The sequence below is a fragment of the Phocoena sinus genome, chromosome X (genome assembly GCF_008692025.1).
Source record: "Phocoena sinus isolate mPhoSin1 chromosome X, mPhoSin1.pri, whole genome shotgun sequence".
NCBI lineage: Eukaryota > Metazoa > Chordata > Mammalia > Artiodactyla > Phocoenidae > Phocoena > Phocoena sinus.
This window is the reverse complement of record NC_045784.1, coordinates 105,514,533-105,530,951: the sequence shown is the minus strand read 5'-3', so window position 1 is coordinate 105,530,951 and position 16,419 is coordinate 105,514,533.

Sequence of the window (16,419 nt, the reverse complement as noted above, 5' to 3'; positions counted from 1 at the left end):
TCAGAGGCAACAGCCAAACAGAGATTCAAAGGAGAAAAATCATACCACTACCACATAAAACTACTCCACCCACCCTACCGGAAGGCAAAGCCATTGGCCTTTACTGATGTGATGAACGGGTCGCTGAATGCAAGTTCAGTGCCACAGTAGTTCAGGCCTCCACCTTGCCCCAAGGGTGGAAGCAATACAAACTGGGTGGAGATTCTTCCATCCAAATAAGATTCTGGCTTGAAACTCAGTGCCGGGAAGCAAGCATGAACGTTGCTGACAGGAAGGGAGGTAGCAAAAAGGAAGTAACTCTGTATGGAAGCTCCATCCCCTTAAGCTGCAGACAGTTCTTTCCTCCCAGCTCCTATAGTACTTTTAGTTTGTGCTACTAAATACTTACAAAATTAGCAAGCATGTGTGGAATACCTTCTGTGTTGGCTCAGTGTACCATAGGAGAATTCAGAGGGCATCAGAGACAAGTGGCAAGTACGGTGCCTGCCCTTAAAAGAGCTTTTCTATCAAGTTGGGGAGAAAAGATACTTATATCCATGAAACAATGAGGCCAGGGTACAGGGCATTAGATAATAAAAGGCAAAGTTATGTAGTAAAGAGTAGGCAACATAAGAGGTCAGAAAAGAGGCAGGGAGAAAAGGAACTCATTTAATCCTTCTAATAACCCTACAAGGTAGAAACTAGTATCATCCCCACTGTACAGATGAGAATCCGTAACTCAGGTTATGCAAATTGCCCAGGAAACACAGATAGTAAGTAGCAGAGTCAGGAGTTCAACCAAGAACTGTCTGAATGCAAGAGGATTGGAGTAAACAGGGAATGCTTCCTGGAGGAACTAGGGCTTGAACCAGGCCTTAAAAGATGTGGAGGGCTTGAAATTTGAAGGGCCTTGAAAACAGGTAAGAATCTGTAACCATCAAAAGGCAGAATCCCATGCAGAAGGCACTATCTTAGGAATACGAAGCTACAGTGATATAAGAATGACCCAAAGAGTGAAAGACTGGAATCGGGAAACCGGCTAGGTAGCTGTTACAGAATGCAAGCATGCAGTGCTGTAGGGCAGCCTGAACAAGGATAGAAGGTGATATGATGGAGTAGAATTAAAATGTTGCAGCTTAAGGGTGAAAAAAAAAACAGGGTGACTTTAAAAATAGGATGGATAAGAAAAGATTCCAAGAATTTGAGCCTGAAGTACGCTGAGAATGCTGGTACCACATGATGGAAATAATGTCATCAGGACGGAAAGCAGGCTGGAACGCTTGGTTTGGAACAAATTGAGAGTGAGGTGCGGACAAAAACTCCAAGTAGAAATGCCAGGAGACAGTTGAAATAGGTCAGGAGCTCAGATGAAGTCAGAACCAGAAGCGTCAGTCTCCACATAGAAGTGCTAGTTGAAATCATGAATGTTGATTAGTTACTGTGGCAGACATTGTGCTTTGCCTACCACAAAGCTTTTCCTCATTTCTTCTTTGCTTACAGAATCCCAGTTTTGTCCTATAGCAGATACTTGTGCTCTTAAGGGAGGCTAGGCATGCCTCTGCTGCAGAGGAAAAAATCAGAGGGAGTGGTCTAGGCCAATGGTTCTCAACCTTGGCTGCACAGGGAAGTCATCTGGGGAACTTTAAAAACATTGATGTCCAGATCCTACAGTCAGATTCTGATTTGATTGCTCTAAGACATGCTGGGGCACGGGCTTTTATTTATTTATTTTTCCATAAATTTCTTTCTTTCTTTTTTTTTTAACCTCTTTATTGGAGTATAATTGCTTTACAATGGTGTGTTAGTTTCTGCTTTATAACAAAGTGAATCAGCTATACATATATCCCCATATCTCCTCCCTTTTGCGTCTCCCTCCCACCCTCCCTATCCCACCCCTTTAGGTGGTCACAAAGCACCGAGCTGATCTCCCTGTGCTATGTGGCTGCTTCCCACTAGCTATCTATTTTACATTTGGTAGTGTATATATGTCCATGCTACTCTCTCACTTCGTCCCAGCTTACCCTTCCCTCTCCCTGTGTCCTCAAGTCCATTCTCTACATCTGCATCTCATAAATTTATTTCTTTCTTTATTTTTGGCTGCGTTGGGTCTTTGTTGCTGCATGCAGGCTTTCTCTAGTTGTGGTGAGCAGGGGCTACTCTTCGTTGCAGTGCATGGGCTTCTCACTGCGATGGCTTCTCTTGTTGCAGACCACAGACTCTAGGCACGCGGGCCTCAGTTGTTGTGGCACACAGGCTCAGTAGTTGTGGCTCGCAGGCTCTAGAGCGCAGGCTCAGTAGTTGTGAAGCACGGACTTAGTTGCTCCATGGCATGTGGGATCTTCCCGGACCAGGGCTTGAACCCATGTCCCCTGCATTGGCAGGCAGATTCTTAACCACTGCGCCACCAGGGAAGTCCTGGGGCAGGGGCTTTTAAAAGGTTCTCCAAGGTGATTCTCATATGCAGACAAAGTTGAGATCCACTCATCTAAACCAATCATGGTAGTTTCATTCCCCTTGTCAGTAATTGACTTAGGTAACTATAGCTGATGGGTCCCAAGGGGAAGTTGGGTGGGGGTATGGAAGATGGGTTTTCTTACTCATAAAATTAAACACACTGCAGGAAACACCCTTTTTAGATGAACATCATCATTTCTACATGTAATATGTGGAACTGCTACAACCATCTTCCAATTCTGCAAGGGATATGCTAAAGATAGCAGATGAAAAGATGGAAAATGACTGGGTTCTTAATGAGGTCCTTGAGCTACTGAACTGAGCAATTCTGGGACCTCTCTACCTTTAGATATATCTTTTTATAAGAAATAATATTTATTTTTATGGTTTAAGTCATCTTGAGTTTTCTGTTACTTGCACCTGAAAGCGTCCCACTTGGAAACACATATAGATGCCTCTGCCATGGATTTCCATTAAAAGATTTCACATATATTTCATAGTAGATATTACACTATATTGTGTTCATTGATTTCCTGTCCGTCTCCTTCCCTAATTTGAGTTCTCAGAAGGATTGTATCTAATACATTTCTGTATCCCCAGAGTGCAATTTAAGTCTCCAAACATAAATAAATAAACATTAAAAATGTTTGATGGATGGATGAAAGAACACATAAAGAGAAGAGTGCCAATGACTGTGTCTTCAGGAGAATTCATAGTTTGAATGAAGAAAAGAGAGAGGGCTTCCCTGTTGGCACAGTTGTTGAGAGTCCACCTGCCAGTGCAGGGGACACGGGTTCGAGCCCTGGGCCGGGAGGATCCCACATGCCACGGAGCGGCTGGGCCCATGCGCCACAACTACTGAGCCTGTGCTTGGGAGTCCGCAAGCCACAACTGCTGGGCCCACGTGCCGCGGCTACTGGGGTCTGCGCGCCTAGGGCCTGTGCTCCGCAACAAGAGCAGCCACCCCTCGCCACAACTAGAGAGAGCCCCGCACACAGCAACGACAACCCAACACAGCCAAAAATAAAAACAAATTTTTTTTTTAAAAAAAAGAGAACCGGGAAGTACAAGAGGTGTGGCCAAAGGGATAGAAGGAAAACTAGCATAGGGCTTGGTCACTGGAGCCAAAATATTTTTAAAATCTAGTAAGTTAGGGTAGTCAGTGGGAACAAGAAAAACATGGGAGTGAAGAAAAGGCTATTGAGATTTGGTGAGCAAAAATGTCTGGGAACTTCTGGTATGTATTTTCCCAAGCAGACCCAAAGCCTCATGTGGAATTATTTCTCAACAATCTGAGTTACTTGCCCTCTGCAATGGAATCTTTTTTTTGCAGTACGCGGGCCTTTCACTGTTGTGGCCTCTCCCGTTGCGGAGCACAGGCTCCGGACACGCAGGCTCAGTGGCCATGGCTCACGGGCCCAGCTGCTCCCCGGCATGTGGGATCCTCCCGGACCAGGGCACGAACCCGCGTCCCCTGCCATCAGCAGGCGGACTCTCAACCACAGCGCCACCAGGGAAGCCCTGCAATGGAATCTTTAGCACAGTCAGGTGCTTAAGTAGTCAAATTAGTGTTTAACGGAATTTCAGTAACTCCATCTTCAGTTTGGTTTCTGGTGACATCATTAGCTTTGGGGACCCTATACCCAATAGAAACTAGATCAAAGTCAAGAATTATTACCATCATGTGTTAAAATATCTTTAGAGGAAGAGAAAAAGAGATCAAATTTTCTCTGCAGGAAAGTGAAGAACTTTGGGTGTCAATTTCTGCAAACGCAGAGCAGCACCTGTCACAAATATGTCTGGGCGGCATGAAAAGGTCACCTGCTTGCAGCCTTACTTTCTGGCTCACAAGTCGGCAGGGGGTTTCCCAGCGTGGTAACGCTCTCATTTAAGACATTCTGGAGCCCTAATTTCCATTTCAAATAATAGATTATCTCTACTTTCGATTAAACAAGTAACTTTAACCCATTGCCATGGAATTCCTTTACATGACTTTGGTCTCTGAGAACTGCATGTTTCTGGGAAGGAGTCTTGGGGAAAGTCCCCTTCTTCAGTGCACAAGCCCTTCCTTTTTTTCCATCCAGGAGCTTTTGCCACTGCCTGGCAAGAAGAGAGCATTAGGTCGCACAGGTAGTAAGTACCCTTTGAGAATTCTGTGAGATGTATAGGAGCCCATTCTAACCTCTAAACAGTTAGCTGAGAAATGTCAGGAACTCCCCCAAATTCAATGAAGTTTGACCTTAGCACAGTCTCCAAAGACTATGATTGTATTTGCGTGTTTAATACCACAGTCCAGTGTTTCCCATTGTTTCCTGTGGTAGGTAAAATAATGACCCCCACCCCACCCCGCAACAAAGATATCTACATCCTAATCCCCAAAACCTATGAACATGTTAGGTTACATGGCAAAAAGGACTTTGCAAGTGCAATTCAGTTAAATATCTTGAGAAGATTATCCTGAATCACAAGAGTCCTTATAAGAGTGAGGCAGGAGTGTCAGAGTCAGAAGATGTGATGGCAGAGTAGGGGGGAAAAAAGAGGGGAGGGATTTAAAGTTGCTATTCTGTGGACTTGAAGATGGAGAAGGTACGTGGGTGGCCTCTAGAAGTTGGAAAAAGCAAGGAAACAGATTCTGCCTTTGAGCCTCCAGAAGGAACAAAGCCCTGCTTACACCTTGATTTCAGGACTTCTGAACTATAGAACTGTAAGATAATAAATTTGTGTCATTTCAAGCCCGGAAGTTTATGCTGATTTGTTAGCAGCAACGGTAGGAAACCAATATACTTGCCGTCATGACTTCTTTTGAAAAATACAACTAAGTGGTCAAATAAATTTGTGATCTCCAGCCTTCTATTAGAAATTCTCAGTGCATGTTAGTTCACTAAAGGCTCTGAGAAATCCTATGGAAAAGAAACCTACTTAAGTTTAACTCGTGTTGACTTGGAAAACATTTTTAGCTGCAACCATCAGTTATCATCTGGCAGAACTAGGTTCCTTTCTCAGAACACTTGTTTGAGGTAATTATTGCATGATAATTTGACTGAAGCTGAGGACAGATGTGTTAACCAAAGAAGAGCTTAGTGTGGAGATCTAGAAGGTGGTGAGTCAAAGAACAAGAAGCTCTCAATTGTTGGTCAACTGGTCCAGAAAAGCTCATTCTCATAAACAAATATGAGTATTTAGTCTTTGTTCTCTGATCTGTTCCTAGGGTGGGGCTATCACAGGTGGATGGCAGATGCCGTTGAGATAATTCAAGGAATTCCCCTAGTTCCCATTCCTTTCTCCCCAAACAACCTTCTACTACCATTAAACTTCCCTTTCAAATCTGGCCTGACAGGCTGACATGCCAACTCCAGTCTGATTAACAGTACCTGTATCCCTGAAAATGAGTAAGTTGGAATTCTGGCTTTGGATGGCTATCGCTTGTGATTTAAATCTGGTTAGCATGAGTCCATCCCCAGGAGATTACTGACCTCTAAGCATCTCTAACAAAATTCAGTTTCTGGGCCTAACTATTACCCTATGAGGTCCTGCCTAAATTGCCAGACAGACAAACGTTCTGAATGACACGTCCACCCTGCCTCACTCCTCTAAGTGCCATATCCCTATCTGGGGTAATTTCCTTGTCCATAACAGCTCTGTCACCATGTCTAGGAAAAGCTCATTGAAAGTGCATTCAGTTGACTGAGTTCACCTGCAGGGTGAGATCAAGCAATATTGGACATGAACAGAAAAGGGCCACAGGGGCAGAGAACAGGGCCAACTTGGGACAGATATGAGGATCCTCCCTTTGGACCAATGCAATGAATGTAAATGAGGCGACCACATTCATTACCTATCCTAAAGGGAAGACGTCAGAGGAGAGATGACAAATAGTACCATGTACCAGTTCTGATCACTGGGTAGAAGGCAAATGGAATGGTGAGTTAAGATTTTGTGAACAGCTATTGTCTTCCGTATACTTCGTTTCAAGGACTTTTCCCTTTCCTTCGTCTTTCCACATGGTATCAGTAGGAACTACTTGTTCCTACAACATGACTTGCAGCCCTCTGTCCATGGTTTTGTAAATCCCCCTCTTATGAGTTACATTTGGTTAGCCAAAGTTTATCCCCAAGAGACTGAATCCAGGGCTGGACACCTAACCCAAACTGAACTAATAAGTTCCCTCCAAGAGGATGTGTGAATTAAGAGAGAGATCAGTTTCTCTCTCTGGATGGTCAGATTCAAAACATATAAAACTTGGGTGGTATTAGCCACCAGATTTTCCTCCATATGGACTAGAAAGAGAAAGCTGATCTAATATAAGAGAGAAGAATGAACACAGTAGAAAGAGGTAGAGAAACAAGTGGTAGAGAGAGAACCCAAGCAGTATTTATCCCATAGTCCCAGTTCATCTCTGAAGTTCACTTACATTCACTTGGGTTTTGTGAGACACCCCTGAATCCATACTAAGAAAAAAAAAATCCCCTTTTTGTTTAATCTGTAAAATTGGGATAATAACTACCTTCTATGGTTTATTTAAAAGAGTCTGTGAATTTGAAAATTTATAAAGCCTTTAGAACTGTGCCAGGCACATAGTAAGTGCTAGATAAGGATTTAAGTTTTTCTGTCACTTGCAACCAAGAACACCCTAACTAATAACAGAAGGATACAAAAGGCATGCCCAGGGTCAATCGGAAAGGGGGCTGTGATCACATAACAGTGTCTACCATGAGAGCAAAAGAGAGAGGTGACAACATATATATATATATCACGCATAAGAAGTACTTGCCACTTCACCAACTCAAAGTACAAATTTTAACATTTCTTTCAGTGTTCAAATTATTATGACTGTATTTTTATATGCCCATATTGACAGAAAATTCAGCCTTTATCTTGGGGTCCCTTAGAACACAGGGTATCAGACACACTCCCTGAGACCACGGTCGTTGGCCCTCTGTATCAGTGAGTTTCACATCTGCACATTCAACCAACCACGTATTGAAAATATTTGGAAGAAAAATTCCAGAAAGTACCAAACACTACAACTTGAATTTGCAACGCCTTGGTAACTATTTACATAGCATTTACATTGTATTTACAACCATTTACATAGCATTTACATTGTATTAGGTATTATATGAAATCTAGAGATGATTTAAAGTATAGGGGAGGATGTGCTAGGTTATATGCAAATACTATGCCACCATTTTATATAAGGGACTTGAGCATCTGAGATTTTTGTATCCGTGGGGGTCTTGGAATCAGTCCCCCATGGATACTGAGGGATGACTATACAACCTTGACTGCTGGGCCGGTTATGTCCCATAAGGATGATGGGACTTGACTGCCCCAGACAAATGTTTCTAGATAAAGTAGGCTGCAGCTCTTCCAACTCTTTCATACACATGGATCTTTGCTTGTGGCTTAACTTTGTTCCCGGGAGGGGCTATGTTGAGGCAGATTTTGGTATCAGTGGCTTCAAAGACTTGGCAGAAATGTCTCCCAATCCCCCTTGTACCACAGGACCTCCAGTGCAGAGGCCAGCCACCTGGTTCTGGCTCCTTCTACCCTCATAGTGCTTTTTATCTCTGGAGCTTTGTTACCCTTTCTCGAACCCTGGAATGGGCCAGGGCCACCCTAGTCCATCCCAATTATGTTACAATAACTTTGGGCCTCAAGTAGAAAGGGTCAGGATCTCAGTCAGAAATTCGGGATCTCAATCTCAAATAGAAATTCTGATACTCCTTATACAAATTTCCCCTGACAAGTGTCAGTATCCTATGACAATGGGCATGTAGTCATCTCTATTTTTGTAACTAAAGGGCCATTCTGGTGACTTTCCCAGAAGAAAGGAAGAAAGCCTCAAAGTGAATCAGTGTCTTCACATCCCTGGTTTAGAGAATGGAAAGACACTGGCACCTAGAGGAAGGGACAGAGGTAGAGGAGTTAAAGTTGATGTAGGTACAAACAAGACCAGAAGCAACAAATCCAAACCACAATTTTGCTTATCATCAACCTAACACAGTCAAGAGGGATTATGCAGGGAGGTAGCTGAGGGCAGCACGGGTGACTACACTCCCCTTGAAGGAGCACTGCCTGGGAGCCCCCAGACCTGCTGCAAGCAGTCTGCGAAGCTTTCTGCTTGCTTAGTATCAACTTGGCAACAAGAGCTTCATTCCCATTGGATGTATTTATTGAGGCTGTGTTAGAGCAGTGGTTCCTCAAGTGTGGTCCCCAGACCAGCAGCACCCAGTTACCTGGGAACTTGTTAGAAATTCACATTTGGGGGCACCTCCCCAGACTTGCTGAATCAGAAACTCTGGGGGTGGGAACCAGCAGTCTGTGTCTTAATCACCTCCAGGTGATTCTGGTGCACACTCAATGTGGTAACCACTGGCCTAGATGTATTTTAATCCACAAGCTCTGTGCTCTGTGCCGAGGTGGGGTTGCCAGATAAAACACAGAACACCAAGTTGAAGTTGAATATCAGATAAACAACACTAATTTTAGTGTAAATATGTCCAAAATATTGCATGGGATATATTTGTTTTATTGTATGTTTATAAAAGCATTTGTTGTATATCTGGAATTCAAATTAACTGGGCATCCTGTATTTTTATTTGCTAAATCTGGCAACTCTAGGTGGGGAGACTTCAGGCAGGATGATGATGACACAAGCCTAGCCCTTGAAGGGAAGCACAATTTGCCACCCCGAAATGTGCCTCTTCAGCACAAGGATTATTTTAGGCTGATTATTAAACAGCAGACACTGGGAAAACTCTAAAAACTGAGCAGAAGGTACCCTTTTGTAACAGACATTTACATTTATGAGGGAAATCTCCATTTATAAGGGTGTCTCCCTCTTTGTACCACCAGATGACTAAATCTCTAGAAATGCTTATCAATGGAGAAGGCAGTCACTTCAATCTGCATAACAACCATACCCTCATTTACTGTGCTCTTCCTGATATCCTCCCATAACTGGCCGCCCTCCCCTCAGCATCTTTTGTCTTTAGCTGGAGATGGTATTTAAGGTGGTGGCTTGGCCCATTTCAAGGAGTTAGTTTTCCCGGTCTCTCCCAGGTATACAAGAGGTACACATGTTATTAAACTTGTTTTTCTCCTGTTAATCTGTTTTAATTCCGGGGTGGGGAGTCTAAGCCAAGAACCTAGAAGAATAGAGGGGAAATGATTCCTCCTACACATACCCTCAAGGGTCCCCCAGCTCAGTTGGGTGTGCAAAGCTTTGACATGATAGCAATTACAAAGAGCAAGCACTCCAGAGTGTAAAACTTAGATCTCGGGGAATTCTAAACAAGGGGGGTGTGGGGGGGTGCTGTAGGATAAACCAGAAAATTTAGGAATTATATTCAAGTTCACAGTTCAGATTCCAGAGGTCCCAGCTTCTGTAGTTTCTGGCCATGAGAATTTTTTTCCTCTCTTTGACCAAACTCCTGCCTTGTACCCATAAGGCACCTTTGTGTGAACTGGAAAAAGGCATCCTTTCCTTGGGTCACCTGGTTGTGCAGCTTGGTGCATGGATCCTGGGCTGGAGTTCAGCCCCCATGGGCCCCCTCAGTTAGGCACAAGCTACACAACCCTTTGTGGCAGCTCTGAGCCTACTGCCCTTGTGACAGATCCGCCTATTTGCTGGCTGACTTGGATTCATTCCAACTGCTTACTTTCTGTCTGCTTTGTTTCAGGGTCCGGGCTATCAGTGGTGGGGGGGTGGCCCTGCCCCCCACCACCCAAGGCTTGCTTTTCTAAAGCCATGTTTGTCAAAAGCATCCGTGTGCAAATTCCTTTGTTCATAATGGTGGCATTTAAGTTGAATTGCGCATGAAATTGTCTTGCTAAAGAAGCAGCTTTCTCTATATAAAAGGGGGCAAGAGAAATTGAAGGATCTGATTAGTTAATAAGAATTCTGAGTAGTGAAATTCCAAATTAGCATAAAACAATTTCTCGTTCAGAGCACGTGCAGCACCAGAGTAAAAGAATTCTTTTCTTCCTCTTTTTTTGTTAAAGCATTTTGTTCTAAAATAGTATAATCACAATAAGACATTCCAATGTGTGAATTATAGTATATTAAGTCATGACTAATTGCATTGATTTGCATTCAACTTTTTTTTAACATCTGTGTGGTAATTATCCTAATCCAATTTGTTATGCAGAATACAATCAATGTTATGTATGTTAGTGTTTAGGGCCCCCTCACAATTTCCTGTAATAAAACAGAATGAAATACAAAGGTAACTCAGGTGGAAAAACAGGCACATCTTTTATAGATATCAAGCTCCCTTTCTTGATCTCCAAAATTAGCTAGGGGTGGGGGCAACAGAGATCAAACAAATTTAATTAGCATTTTAAAAGGAGGCCCAAGAAAAGAGAGAGCACGTGCGCTCCAGAGAAGAGCAAGTGAGAGCAAGCTATATTAAACCCTCAGGAAGAAGACTTTTTTCTAACAGGCTGTGGCTTTCAGAAGCTGCCAGAAATAATGTCCTGACCTTGCTTGATAATGAACCAATGAGACCGTGTTCTGCTGACATAGTGCTATTTCAGTAAGGGTTGCATCTTACCTGAGAGTCAGTGTTTAGCTTTAAACCTTTCATTTTTCTGTTCTTTTAGGAAAAAGATAGAAGTCTGCCTGATAGCTCCCAGAAAGTCCTAGGAATCTGGGGCATAGACAACGTATCTGAGCCAACCTTAGGCACAGGAAAAGAAAGCAGCTATGTCTGTGTCAGTTGTAGGGATACTAGAGAGCCTTTCCCTCACCACCTCTGGACACACGCACGAACACGAACACACACACACACACACACACACACACACACACACACACACAACCTTGCCGCCACCTCTCAGATGTCTGAATTTCCTACTTTGGAACATCCAGTTCTTTAACTTCTGGATCTGCCCCCTTTAAAAAATGCCAATCTGCCTCATCAAAAGTACGAACCTTAGTGAACAGCCTCTTTCAGAAAGAAGACAGTAGAGAGAAGGTGAGGGTACCAGATGTCTGAGGGGTAACAGATGCTCTAAAGGGGTTAAAGAAAAAAACAAAGACCTGAGAAGCAAAAGTGGCAGACGTTACAAACACTGTTCACCTACTTTGCTATTTTGCTGAGTACACAATTCCTGGCACCCTGCAAATGTGGAGAGAACCCAAGTCTATGGAGAGAGGGGGCAAAGTAGACATCGTATCCCCTCCAGCATTCTCCCCACCCCTCCCCAACAATCAGTTCCCATTCCCTTTCTATCACTCTCTTGGTCAATCCATCGTGTAAAACCTCTGGGTTCCCAACCTGGCTGATAATGAAGGTCACCAGGAAAGCTTCTTAAATATATAGATGCCTCATCCCCACATCAATTCAGATTTAGCAGGTATGGGGCCCATGCATAGGTATTGTTAAAGCTGCCCCGCAGGTGATTCTAATGGACGGCTCCACCTGGCAACCACCGGCATCAGCTTAGGTTTCCCACCAGGTGTGCCTACTCATGCAAAATTTGCCTGGGCAAATGGAGGTCACAGTGGTGTGGCAGATGCCAGACATAATAAGCAAAGCTATGCCCCAGCAGACTAGGCCTGAAAGAGACTCCCTCCTTGACCAACATTTAGTCAGGCTCCTCTAAGCCCTCTTTTCAACTAGACCTCCTCTTCAGCCCTGCCCTTGGCCTGTCTTTGGCAAAGAATCCTGCAAAGTCAGTTTAGCGGAAAATTCCCCCACCTGAGATACCTGATCACCCTTGATGTCTGATCAAGTTCCTACCCCTCACCTTTGATTTCTAAGTCTTTGGTTTCCCTTTAGTAATAATACTGTTAAGCCAGCTCAGCAAGAATTCCCTCACCCTTAGTCTGTCTTAGCTAGGGCTGCTGTAACAAGCTACTACAGACTGGATAGCTTAAACAACGTTTATTTCTTACCGTTTTGGAGGCTGGAAAGTCCAAGATCAAGAAGCTGGCAGGTTCAGTTCCTGATGAAAACCCTCTTCCAGGCTTGCAGATGGCCTCCTTCTCACTGTGTCCTCACATGGGAGAGGGGAAGAGGGAGGAGTCAGGGTAAGGGGCTCTGGCCTCTCTTCCTCTTCTTATAGGGACAGTAATCCCATCATGAGGACCTCACCCTCATGACCTCATCTAAACCTAATCACCTCCCAAAGGCCCCACCTCCAGATACCATCACATTGGGGATTAGGGTCTCAACATACGAATGGGAGAGACACAAACATTCAGTCCATAACAACATCTAATCAAATTCCTCTTATTAATTTTGCATCCACTTACCCCCTCACCCTGCTCATTGGCTTTAAACTCCACTTGTCCTTGTTATATTAAGAGTTGAGTTCAGGGACTTCCCTGGTGGTGCAGTGGTTAAGAATCTGCCTGCCACTGCAGGGGAAACGGGTTCGATCCCTGGTCCAGGAAGATCCCACATGCCGTGGAGCAACTAAGCCCATGTGCCACAACTACTGAGCCCACGTGCCACAACTACTGAAGCCTGCACGCCTAGAGCCTGTGCTCTGCAACAAGAGAAGCCACTGCAATGAGAAGTCTGCGCACCGCAACAAACAGTAGCCCCCACTCGCCGCAACTAGAGAAAGCCCGCGCGCAGCAATGAAGACCCAACGCAACCAAAAATAAATAAATAAATTTATAAAAAAAAAAAAAAGGAGTTGAGTTCAGTCTCTCTCCCCTACTGCAACAGTCTTGAAAGTCTTCTTTACCATTTTAACAAGCCTCAGAATAACTTTTAACAGGCCCTTAAGGGAAAAAACTACCTCTGCCAGGCACCAGGACTCCATTTTAGCCAACTATTCTCTGGCTAGTCAAGGCCTACTTCAGCCCACTAAGCAGGACCCCAATGGCTCTACCCAGGTGCCTAATATATAAGTAGGAAAGACTGCTAAGGATTGGCAGTCCTTGATGGGCATTTGTTTGCAGTATCTGTGAGCAAGGTTATGAAATTCCCATCATTCAAACAAGCATTTACTCCAGGTCTTGCCCTGTGCTAGGAAATGGGGAATAAAACTAGGCCCCTTTGCTCTCAAAACTCATAGAAAAGCAGGGAAGGCAGACAAGTAAACAGATAATTACAGCACACTTGAGAGCTGTGACCAGCTTTTTGTAACCATTTGTTGGAAGGTGGGGAACCAGCTATTGTGATTAACTGGCACAAAGTCTTCCTTGGATCATCCCTCTGAGGTGACGCCTTCACCTTGTTTACCCTGCAGAGCTGCTCCTGCTTCCTGCTTATCTTTCTACAACAACATCCCAGAGCACACCTTTCCCCCAGAGTTTCCTTCTAACTCCCAGCACACCGACCCTTCCACAGCTAACCTCCGCCTACAAGATAAAGCTCAAATTTGTTAACCTGCCATTTCAAGTACCCCATGGTCCTGAAAGGATGGCTTAATCCCCATAAGCATCAGAAATCAGCAAGGCATGCTGGACATCTAGCTCAGGAAGATAGAAGACAGGGCAGCACAGAACATTCCCTGATTCCTGCGTCTATGCTGTCCTCGCTGGACTTTGGCCAGTGGTGGGAGGTGGGTTATGCTAGAGGTGAAACAGCAGGGAAGGGGACAGGGCACAACCTTTAAAAGAATGACATAGCCATAGGACATGACAAAAACTGGTTAGAACCAACTAGATACAAGATGGCGGAAGATTTGATTTCCAGTAGACCTTGAGCCTCATTATATGCTCATTGTAATACAGTAACATATGCTAAATGACACACCCACAGGTGCTGTGACAGCCTCTGAAGAGGCTAACCATAAAAGTCCAAAAAGTGGGCGGTGACCCAATTCCTGGAAATCCCCACCCCTTCCCCCAAAATATCAATAGTTGGAATAATCCTTCCACTCATTAGCCTATGCAATTACCCAGGCCATAAAATCTAGCCACCCCATATTTTGGGGCCTCTCACCTTCTAAGATGGCCTGCACTCTGTGGAGTGTGTTTCTCCAAGGGCCATTCTCGCCTTTTGAGATGGATGACATTCCGTTTATGGAATGTGTATCTCTCTAAATAAATCTACTTCTTACCTATCACTTTGTCTCTCACTGAATTCTTTCTGTGATGAGACATAAAGAACCCAAGCTTCATTAAGTCCTGAGACCAGGTGTGTGATCTGAATTAAAAGACCGTGGGTTCAAGTCCCAATCTGGATTGCATGGTTTTAGAGGGGCTTTCTGACTCCAGGGAAAGAGAGACTGGGCTAGAAGGGAGGAGCTAAGGGAAAAAAAGTGAGGCAGAAGAGAGCCTACAGAAACTACTAGTGCTGTCAACCCCTATAAACACCTCAATGCCATGAAGAAGCACATCATGCCAGCTGTGGTGCCTCCCCTTCCCAGCAACCAAACTTCTCTACCTTCTCCCAAAAGCAAAGGAGACAGCAGGATGGGCTTACTAGAACCTTTGAGAACCAGAAAGATAGCCAGATGTCTGGGATTCCAGTCAGGCACCATTCAAACACTACCTTGCAAAGAAACCTTGAGGCCTCTCTCAGCCTCCATCTCCTCACCATTAAAGTGGAGATGGGGATGGGCTTCCCTGGTGGCGCAGTGGTTGAGAGTCCGCCTGTCGATGCAGGGGACATGGGTTCGTGCCCCGGTCCGGGAAGATGCCACATGCCGCGGAGCGGCTGGGCCCATGAGCCATGGCCGCTGAGCCTGCGCGTCCGGAGCCTGTGCTCTGCAATGGGAGAGGCCACAGCAGTGAGAGGCCCGCGTACCGCAAAAAAAAAAAAAAAAAATGGAGATGGGGAATTCCTTGGAGGTCCAGTGGTTAGGACTTCCTGCTTCCACTGCACAGGGCATGGGTTCGATCCCTGGTCAGGGAACTAAGATCACACATGCTGCACAGCGAGGCTAAAAAAAAAAAAAAAAAAATGGAGATGATACTGTCATCCTCCCAACTTCCTAGACAGCAGGTGAGAGTAAAGACAGACAAAGGGCTCAAAAATGCTCTATCAACTGCAGCTGACCAATCAGGCATGAGAGCTCATTATTTCTATTCAGATGGGCCAGCAAGGCATTTTGAAAAGGTTTTTTTTTTTTAAGATTTATTTATTTATTTTTAATTTTTTTGTGTGTGTGTGGTACGCGGGCCTCTCACTGTTGTGGCCTCTCCCGTTGCGGAGCACAGGCTCCGGACGCGCAGGATCAGCGGCCATGGCTCACGGGTCCAGCCGCTCTGCAGCATGTGGGATCTTCCCGGACCGGGGCACGAACCTGCATTCCCTGAATCGGCAGGCAGACTCTCAACCACTGCGCCGCCAGGGAAGCCCTAGATTTATTTTCTATTGAGGTAACATTATATATTTCATGTGTACAACATTATGTTTTCTCCTTCTGTATATCAGCATGCTGACCACCAAAAATTTAGTTCCCATCCATCACCATACAGTTGATCCCCTTTACCCATTTTGCCCTCACCCTCACCCTTACCCCTCTGGTAACCACTACTCTGTTCTCTGTATCTATGCCTTTGTTTTTGTCTTGTTTGACTTTTTTTTTTTATATGCCACATATGAGTGAAAGCATACAGTATTCGTCTTTCTCTGTCTGACATTTCACTTAGCATAATACCCTCTAGGTCCATCCATGTTGCTGCAAATGGCAAGATTTTGTTCATTTTTTTATGGCTGAGTAATATCCCATTGTATATATATATATATATATATATATATATACCACACCTTCTTTATCCATTCATCTGCCAGTGGACACTTAGGTTGTTTCCATATCTTGGCTATTGTAAATTATGCTGCCATGAACAGAGCGGTGCATGTATCTTTTTTAGTTAGTGTTTTTGTGTTCTTCAGATAAATACCCAGCAGTGGAATTGCTGGATTGTGTGGTAGTTCTATTCTTAGTTTTTTGAGGAACCTCCATACTGTTTTCCATAGTGGCTGCACCAATTTACATTCCCACCAACAGTGCATGATGGTTCCCTTTTCTCCACATCCTTGCCAACACTTGTTGTTTCTCGCCTTGAAAGGT